The 10,071-nt window shown below is 38.6% G+C and overlaps 1 pseudogene; it reads left to right on the forward strand.

The window, feature by feature from the left end:
* Nucleotides 1–5,053: 5,053 nt before the first annotated feature.
* Nucleotides 5,054–6,157, forward strand: LOC102430182 (annotated as a pseudogene).
* Nucleotides 6,158–10,071: the final 3,914 nt, after the last annotated feature.

The raw sequence follows: 10,071 nt of genomic DNA on the forward strand, positions 1-10,071 counted from the left end.
TGCAAAGATGAGATTGGAAAAGGGAGGGGAAAAAGAGGAGGAGAAAAAAAAAAAAAAAAAAAAGAAAGAAGAAAAAAAGTAAGAGAGAAAAGAAAGTGAAGTGTAAAAGGGGGAGAGACTATTTATGTGAGGAGAAAACTCCTATAGGTCCGCCACTAATACCAACAAATTGCAGCAACAGATTCCTGGAGATGAATACAAACTACAAACAACCAATAATATCAAGCGACGCAAGGGGACAGAGAAGCGCAGAAATAACCGGGGGTAGGGGGGGAGAGGGAGGGGCAGGAAAATAAAAAGAATAAGCAGTCTAACCTCACAAACACTCAAAAAAAAAAAACAAATAAAAAACAAAACAAAAAAACAATATACTCGTCAATCAGGCAAACAAAGATAAAACAATAGAGAGAGAAAAGAAGAAGAAGAGAGAGAAAAAAAAAATGGATAGTGAAGGAAGATGAGGGGAAGGTGTATAAGGATTTGGAACAGGGGATTGGACATAGGATATTTAAGCAGGGTTAAATTTTGACAGAGGATAAAAAGAATAGGGAAGATCTAAAGCTGGAGTAGGGTAAGAGAAACAGGACAGCAAAAGGGAAAAAGTGGGGAAGATTGTTTAGCACAGAGGCAAATTGAGGTAGAGAAAAATGTTGCTAAAGGAATGATGAAAATAGAATGGAGAACATTAGTCCCAAAATAAAATAAAGACAAGATAAAATGACACTTTAAAAAATGGTAAAATGGTAGCGGTAATAATACTAGTTAAAAATAAAAATGTAGTAGCTGAAAGGGCAAAATCGGGTGATGGAGAAAAAAGAAAAATGAAAAAAAAAATGTTTTCTTAGTTAAAAGGAGAAAAAGTAACTTAAAAAAATAAAAATAAAAATGTGCAGTAATGCAGGTGCTTCAGATCTTCTACTCTTCTTATTGGCACGCCGGGAATTCAGGAGAATGTTGACTTTCCCTCTGATACACTGTTCCTCCTTGTTGTAAGCCACAGTCCTTATTGCCTTATCTGTATTTACAGAGGAGTCAGTTCGTGGCTCTGCCTCTGGGTGGCAGTGTGTCTGGGTTGACCTCCGAGGCTATAAGTTCTCTCCGACCAGGAGCTGCCTATTGTACCTGAACCAGCTCCGCCCAGAGGTGGTTCCCCCGGCGCCACTCCCAGTTCTGTTTCCCAGGCTCCCCAAAAAACAATCTTCCCCTACAAGCTCTGCTAGTGACCCCAACTGGGCACTCACATGCACTGGGCTCAACAATCAAACCCACAGAAGTAAGAGGAAGTGTGCGAACAAGAGCCTGGGAAGCTGCTCGAACTCGCAGGGTTCCACCCTCCAGAACCGCGCGGAGTGTCTGCGCGCGCCCAAGCCCCCGGCAACAACAAGTAGCCGGCCAACAGGGAAACTCTGAGGCAGCCCCTCTGCATCCAGTCCAACTATGGGCTCATTTATAGTGTTACCTTCTGGCAGCAGCCCTGCGGGAGCCCTCCCCACTTGCGAGACACGCCGGCCTCTATGGGCACGGATTTTGGAGAGCGCGGATTTTGGCGGACGCAGATTTTCCCCTGCGCCCGCGCGGCGCGTTCCTCGCTCCAACCTGAACTGCGAACCGTACCTTCGAGGCAAGTCCAACCTTTCCATGGAGGGGTGCAGGTCTCCCCTTGCTCTTGCAGTCGCGCTGTTTGCGAATCGCTGCCTCCGGGTCAGTAGCCGCCGGGCTAGTAGCCGATCTCTGGATGCCGGTAAACGCTGCCTGAGATGGCGCGGTCCCGCCGCTGCGCTGGCGCCCAGAGGGAGGTTTCAGCCTCAATCTCCAACCATCCGCATTTTTTAGGAGTTTTCTGTCTTTCCTGGCTGCAGACTGTCTCTCAGCTGAACCTCCCCAGCTTGATCGGGCTGATTGTTACCCGTTTCAGCTGCTCGCCCCGATCTGGTCCGGGACAAAGCACCAACACGTCCGTCTAAGCCTCCGCCATTTTCTCCACTCCCTTGTTTTTTTTGTTTGTTTGTTTTTAATTGCTCAAGTTCTTCCCTCTCTATAATTTCAGATTTTTATCTTCGATATCACTAAGTCTTTCCTCCATCTGGTCAGTTCTATTTTCTAGCTCCTTAGTTCATTCTTAATCTCTTTTATTGAGTTCTTCATCTCCAGAATTTCTATTTGTTTATTTTTTTTTAAGTTTCAATCTCTTTGGCATAGTACTCCTGTTTATTTTTTTTTTCATTGATTTGGTTTCTGAATTCATTAAACTACTTATCATGTTTTATTGTGTTTTGTTGAGTTCTTCCATAATTGCAGTCTTAAATTCTCTATCATTTAAATCACATATTTCCATGTCTTTAAATCTATTTTTTGAAGATTTTCATTTTCTTTCTGAGTTACCTCAATACCTTGATTTTTCACAGTATTTAATACATTTTTTCTCTGTCTAGGCATTTATGTACTGGTATAAATAGCTCTTTTCTGGTAAATTGATAAGAAGTCTTTCTATTATTTTGAGTAGATGGTGCAGAATCACAAGATTATTAGCACTCTTGCACTTTTCTGGCTTTACATATGTCCCTTGGGTGATGCAGATGACCTTTGCTCCTTGGGAACGGGTGATCAGTGGCTCAGGTCCCAGGAGACCAACCCCGCAGGGCAATTCAGTGGGTGATGGGATTCTAAATTTCTACAATCTCAGTGTTGTTCCCTGAAGCCAAATGACCGCCACAAGTGCAGTCTCAATGTGTCTGTGTGGAGAGAGCTGGGGAAACCCAATCTGTCTCCTTTGTTGCTTTGCCTTCCCAGTGATGGCGACCAGCAGACTTCTGCAGCGTCCTTCTGGTGCCTCCACTTGACCTTGCCATTTAGTCGCAGAGTGTGTCTTTCACTCAGGGAAAAAATATTTCTGCAGTACCAATTCTTGGGCTTGAAGATAATGTGCTCTGCTTCCCAACAAGAAGCATGAGGGGAGAGGAGCTCAAGGAGTGAAGGGAAGGTGGCCTGGCTCTGTGGCTTTGTTTCTGTCTGGAATGTCCATTGCTAGACAACCATGGCTGCACCTCTTTGCTCCATTCCTGCCATGGCATTGGGCTCAGCCTCAGCTCATATTGCCCACTCGTGCAGAATGCTCACACATTTCTTTGGCGCTCTGGATGAAGGGCATGCTGCCCACAACCTGATTCCTTCCCTTTCCAAGCTTCACCCCTCAGTGAGCTCCAGGCTGCAGGGCTGCACCTGAGTCTTTTTAGAGCTCTTCTTCCTTCTCCCTCTCTGGTTCACTCCCACTTTCCCACCTGTAAGTGTTTCAGTATGCGGATCTCTCAGATGTGTCTGTGCTTCGAGCAAGGACTCCTTTGTCGAATTAGTGTTGAAATTGTTGAAACTTTGAGGAGAGAGATCAAGGGTTTCTCTAACACCGCCATTGCTCTGATGTCCCTGAGACACTACATACATACTCTTAATTATTAAGAATTTCTTAGATGCTTATATTAAAAAAAGTGTAGCACATTTATAATATGAAATGATATAATATAGTTCTCTAGGTTTCCTATGTTGTTTTTAGAATTATTTTTTTCCTAGTTAATGTCATCAATTTTGATTTAACTTATTGGAAGCAATCATGTCTTATTAAAAACAGGTTACGATAAAGAACTCCCATCTATCTATTACAATTTAGCCTAATTTGCCAATCTTATTTAGGTTATCTGGCTAGTGATCTAGATTAAAATTTATTATCATACTTTGTTGATACATACTTCATTTTTAGTAACATAATTCTAACCTAAACTATATATATTCAAAATTTTATATAATATGTATTTCAACTCATGTATCTTCTTTGTAGTTTCTACAATTCATTCTAGTGTTTCTCAACTGGTTTATAAAAACCTCTACTACTAAAGCCAGTTTTTATTACATATGAAAAACTTTTTGATATCTTTATTTATTAAATAAAATTTCATTTTCTCCCTTCTTGTTCCTCTCTCCCTAAAATGTGTGGGCTCTTCATTAATCATGTGAATACATCAATTCTTTATCTAGCTATAAGTCATTGAATAGATTTTCAAGTGAGTTTCATATGATCCTTTCAAAAAGTTTTATTCCTCTTCTTGCCCAGTCATGGAAGCAGGAGGAGGAGTCAGAGCCCGGAGCTGGCTGTGGCCTTGATGCCCATGGTGTACTGTCAAGGAGGTGGCAAAACATAAAGGGCTACTAAGACAGTTGTGATATTTGAAATTATTATTATGGACAGGGCCATCTTATGGCATCTCATAGAATCCACATGACTCATAACTTGATGCTAGGTTATGAATTATATAGAAAAATGGAAATACACAGTCCCCATAGAGCCACTGTTAAAGAAATAACAAAATAACACTGTGATTCAAAATTCTACATTCACAACACAAAGTACTAACCACTGTACAATCAGGGCCATAAGCAGCAAAATCTCAGACATCTCACATTGCAGAATTTTCACCAATATATCGCCTCGGGAGAGAAACCAAGGAAAAATAAACAAATGGGACTACATCAAAATAAAAGGCTTCTGCACAGCAAAAGAAACCATCAACAAAATGAAAATGGATTCCATTTTATGGGAGAACATACTTTCCAATGATACATCTGATAAGGGGTAATTTCCAAAATAGATAAAGAACTCATCAACTTAACAAAAAGAAGACAATCAAATTAAAAAATGGGCAAAGATGCTCACCCAGCATGTTTGATGGACTCTGTTTGTCAGCTCTCAACTGGTGGCTCAATTGCTGGGGCTGTGAAGTTATACCTACAACTAGAGGCCCAGTGCACAAAATTTGTTCATGGAGGGGGGGGCGGGTATCCCTCAACCCAGCCTGCACCCTCTCCAATCTGGGACCCCTCGGGGGATGTCCGACTGCTGGTTTAGGCCCGATACCGCAGGACCACTGGCTCCTAACTGCTCATCTGCCTGCCAGCCTGATTGACACCTAACTGCTCCCCTGATGGCCCAATTGCCCCCAACTGCCCTCCCCTGCCGTGGCTTCGTCCAGAAGGATGTCTGGTCTAATTAGCACATTACATTTTATTATTATAGATTGATATCCATCGTGGTGATGGGGTTGAAGTAACTTTTTATACAACAGATCATGTAGCAACTGCATCATTCCTAGGAGACTTGAGGGATATTGGTACAGGGAAAGGCAAGCACTATGCTATCAATTTTCTAATGAGAATTGAGATGGATGATGAGTCATTATCTGAAAGTGATGGAGATGTATCAACCTAGTTAGAATTTGGGGCAGACTCACTATCTGGCAATAAACTTGATTATTTCAATCTGATGCTCAAGCATGTAGAACTTATAAAATCTTTCAATTTATCATTTCTGACGCCTTGAGAATGTAGATACACAATTTATATTGTTGCTCAATGTTCAACGTATGAGATTACAGTTGCATGTGTTTGTGAGATTATCCATGAATTGCCATATAATGATTACTTTGAGATTTTGGACCAGGCTTGAAACTGTGTGTTAGTCTTTCAAACATGACAAAACAAAACACTTCCGGAATATATGGAAAAGGTATTTATTTGTTTTTTTTAAAAAAATATATTTTATTGATTTTTTACAGAGAGGAAGGGAGAGAGATAGATAGTTAGAAACATCGATGGGAGAGAAACATCGACCAGCTGCCTCCTGCACATCTCCCACGGGGGGATGTGCCCGCAACCCAGGTACATGCCCTTGACCGGAATCGAACCTGGGACCTTTCAGTCCGCAGCCCGACGCTCTATCCACTGAGCCAAACCGGTTTTGGCAAAAAAGGTATTTATTTGAAAATTTACAAGTGTTCCCTCATGCACCTGGTGTCCAAATGCAAGCTATTCCAGAAGATGCTTTTCATAAAGACAGTGGAGATGAAGAAGGAGAAGATGCAGACTAGAGAATTTCTATTTGAGCATAGACAAATAGTCTGTGATGAAGAATTCTGATTCTGAGAAAGAAGAAGGAGATCATAGAAATGTGGCTTATCATAAGAAAGGGGCAAGAAAACTAGAATGAAGAAAGACAAGAAGGAAACAAGTCAAAAAAGCTTATGTTAAGGAAGAAGATAAATCCAAGGATAATAGTGGTGGAAAAAAAACAGGTACCAAAGGAGTCAAATCAGAACAGCTCAGCATCGCTTGAATTTGAGTCTCAACAATTTCAGAACACATAAAAAGAGATAGAGTGAGAGAAAATATTAGGAAGAAAAATGTTTTAGTTTTGAAGACTTCTGGCTTCATTTTATACTACTTGGGCATAGATCATATTTTCAAACTGTTGGATTTTTTTGCAGCAAGTTTTAGTATAAGTTTTCTAATTATGAAACAAAATTTCTTTTCACCATGCTTTATATGAGAGTTATTAAAATTGATATGAGTTATTATGTCAAATATCTGATATATTAAAGAAGTAATTGGATTTTATGAACTGTTTTTAACATCTTTTGTAATTATCATTGTTAAAATATTATACTTAGAAAAAAAGTTTATTTTTTTAAGAAGTTCTACAAAACACCTGGAAAGCCACATGTTCTTGCTACTTTCTTTTTTATTATTGAATTTGTTGAGGTGACATTGATTAATATGCTTATGTAGACTTCAAGTGTACATTTCTATGCTACATAATTTGTATATTGCATTGTGTGTTGACCACCTAAAGTAAAATCATCTTCCAGCACCGTATATTTGAGCCCCTTTACCCTTTATTACCTCCTCACTCCCCTTCCCCCTGGTAAACACCATACTGCTGTCTGTGTCTATGAGCTTTTGTTTGTTCCTTTGTTGCTTTCAGTTTTATATCCTGCATATGAGTGAGATCATGTGGTTCTTAATTTTTTTCTGTCTGACTTATTTTGCTTAGCATGATATTCTCAAGGTTCATCCATGTTGTTGCTATGGCAGTATTTCATCTTTTCTAATGATTTAGTAGAATTCCATTGTGCATGTGTACCAGGTCTTCAGTATCCAATCATGTTTTCATGTCTTGGCCAGCATGAATAATGCTGCAATGAAAATATAGGGGTACATATATATTTGTAAATAAATGTTTTCACATTTTTTGGGTCATATGCTAACTCTATTCTTTTTTTTCTTAATCCTCGCCCAAGGATATGTTTAAAGAAAGGATCAGAGAGAAAAAGAGAGAGAATGAGAAAGAGAGAGTGAGTGAGATGTGCAACATCAATTGGTTGCCTCCCAAACTGGGGATAAAACCCAACTCAGATATGTGCCCTGACCAGGAATCAAACCAGAAACCTTTTGGTGTAGGTGATGATGCTGCAACCAACTGAACCACCTGCCCAGGGTGCTAACTCTATTCTTAATTTTTTTGAGAAACCTCCATACTGTTTCCCATAGTGGCTATACCAGTTTACATTCCCACTAGCAGTGGATGAGGTGTCTTTTTTTCTCCACAGCCTTTCGAACACTTGTTATTACTTTTATTATTGATAATATCCATGCTAACAGTTGTGAGGTGTATCCTGGAGTTTTGATTTGCATTTTCCTAACAGCTCGTGAAGCTGAGTATCTTTTCATATGTCTCTTGTCCATTTGTATGTCTTTTTGGGAGAATTGTCTACTTAGGAACCCTGCTCATTTTTTAATTGGATTATTGAATGAATGGGGCTATATCAAACTAAAAAGCTTTTGCACAGCAAAAAGAAACTGCCAATGAAACAAAAAGGCAACCAACATAATGGGAAAAGATATTTGCAAACAACAGCTCCATAAGGAGTTAATATCCAATATATAAAGAACTCACCTCTACTTCTTAACATGTAAACTTGTTTGCTGATTGATTTTTGAATAAGAAAACATTCAGCCTCTTCCAATTTATTTTTAAAAGAACTCTTAAAAAGAGAATTAAATAAAATAAATTATGTCCATTTTTACCAATGTTCCACACATGTGAAATATATATAATTCACAAATGCCCAATTTTAAGTTAGTTATATGCAGATAAGTTAGTTATCTGCATTATTTTATAACTAAAATAATGCAGAAATCTCTCAGCATTGTGAGAGGATTTATTTTCCTCCTCTACACTGTACCTCTGTTTCAACTCATTTCCAACCATATTTTCCTCGAGTTATTTACTTATTGATTGGGACTGAGTGTTTTGTTGGCAGCGTAAACTGTATCAGAAAAGAGATTTGATATACTGTACCAGAATTTGGCACAATATTTTTCTTTTCTTTTTTCTATGACTAACAAAATATACCATTGGATGAGAACTAGACTCCTAGTGGAATTAAAATGTAAGACTAGAGCTCTTGTCATCAAATCCATTGCATTAGTGTTTTGTTTTTTAAAACATAAAACATACAGCCCAGCCATTCTTCCCACCTTTTGGTGCTTTATGAAGTTTCTACCTTGAACATATTAAACATGTTATTGTTTTGTAACTTTCTGAATATAATCATTTCTGTACATCTGACAGTTAGTGTTCTCTTTAACACCTCATTGATTAGAACTCTTTCTCATTATTTCTATCTGTTTCATTTGGTTCTCTGAATTTTCTATTTAAGACCCAAGCATTTAATTTGCTGATTTCAATATTTCATGTTGTGCCCTTAAGAATATAGCTGACAAAGCAGATGGAGGGATATTGGACATCTAGGAGGCAGATGTATTCAGTAGAATGCTCAGAATGACCACAAGCAACTAATTAGATCTCCTGTGGGGAGTGTTATGCCCTTGAAATACTTTTGTATCCTTATTGTTTTAAAATCTTCAGAATAGTATTCTAACCCTTATTGTTAGAGCTAACTTGGAGTACATGTTCTCTATTTTTGAGAGAGTAATTTGCAGAAATGGGAGATGAATAGTTGAGGTTGAGAAGATTTAATATCATGGCTAAGGGTGAAATTTTAATTTATCCTACTTTATCCTCATTTAATCAATTCATGCCTATTTGATAGCCTCAGGCATTAACCTTTTGAAGGCTGAATGTGTCATTCTGTAATGTTTGTTAAATCACGTTGACTGCTAAGGTTTGCAGGATTTAAAAATGTGTTTACTCTTTATGCAACACTTGTTTTGTTCTCTATGGTTGCTTGGATCTTAAAGCAAATTGTAGTCTAAAAAACCTTTTCTATTCTATTGATACGTGAGAATTTAAATTTAACTCCTTGTATTAGTGTGTGGCAATGAAAAGAGAACATGGTGAAGGACTAGGCATGGGCAGAGTGAAAAATATATCCCTTGATGACTCTTTGGTTCCAATGGGAAGAAAGCTGAATCAAGCCTATACATAACCACTCCCTGTTTCCCAATCAAATGAATTTTGTTTGTGATTGTATAAAATATGGAATGAGGTTAGAGTGGTTCCCCCCCCCTACACACACACACATACTATTAGATCTCTATGCACTTATAAGGAAATATCAGGAGTAAGCAATTAATTCTTCCCCTAAAAAATAACTTTCAGATTTCTAAAAGGAAATTCAAACTAGGTATTTGGATAGTTCGGTCTGGTGCTGAGAGAAGCATGGGTTGAGGTTAGCAGAAAACAGCAATGAGCATAAAACCATACACAAAAGAGGATAGAATGTTGTGAGTTTAGAAAAATGGGAGACATTGGAAACCATAGAAAAAAACTAGATCATTTTTAATTCAAATTTTCTACTATCATATGCAGGGCTTAAAAATAAGGTTTCCATAGACCATTGTTTCACTTTACTCCACTGACAATCAGTATTAGCCTATAAAGAATTAGGCACTATAGAAAAATATAGGTGTGAATGGTTGTGTTATATTACAGGATGTTTAAAAAACAATTAAACATACCATTAAATATTGAATTATGTTACTGAAAAGGAAAATGGGGGGCTGGCAACCTACTTCAGTATCTGGTTAAAACTGTAGTCTTGCTTCCCCACTCTGACTGACTTGGGCGGAGCTGTGGAGACACTCAGGGACCCGCCAAAGGAGGAGCTATATAGGTCAGAGTCTTCCCACAAGTTGAGTTCAGGCTTTAGATGTGGAATTCCCCTGGACTAGCAGATCTGCGAAATAAAGTTTAAACTTTCCTCCCTCAGAGTGCTAGCTGATCAT

The sequence above is a fragment of the Myotis lucifugus genome, unplaced genomic scaffold, assembly GCF_000147115.1.
Source record: "Myotis lucifugus unplaced genomic scaffold, Myoluc2.0 scaffold_777, whole genome shotgun sequence".
Classification (NCBI taxonomy): Eukaryota; Metazoa; Chordata; class Mammalia; order Chiroptera; family Vespertilionidae; genus Myotis; species Myotis lucifugus.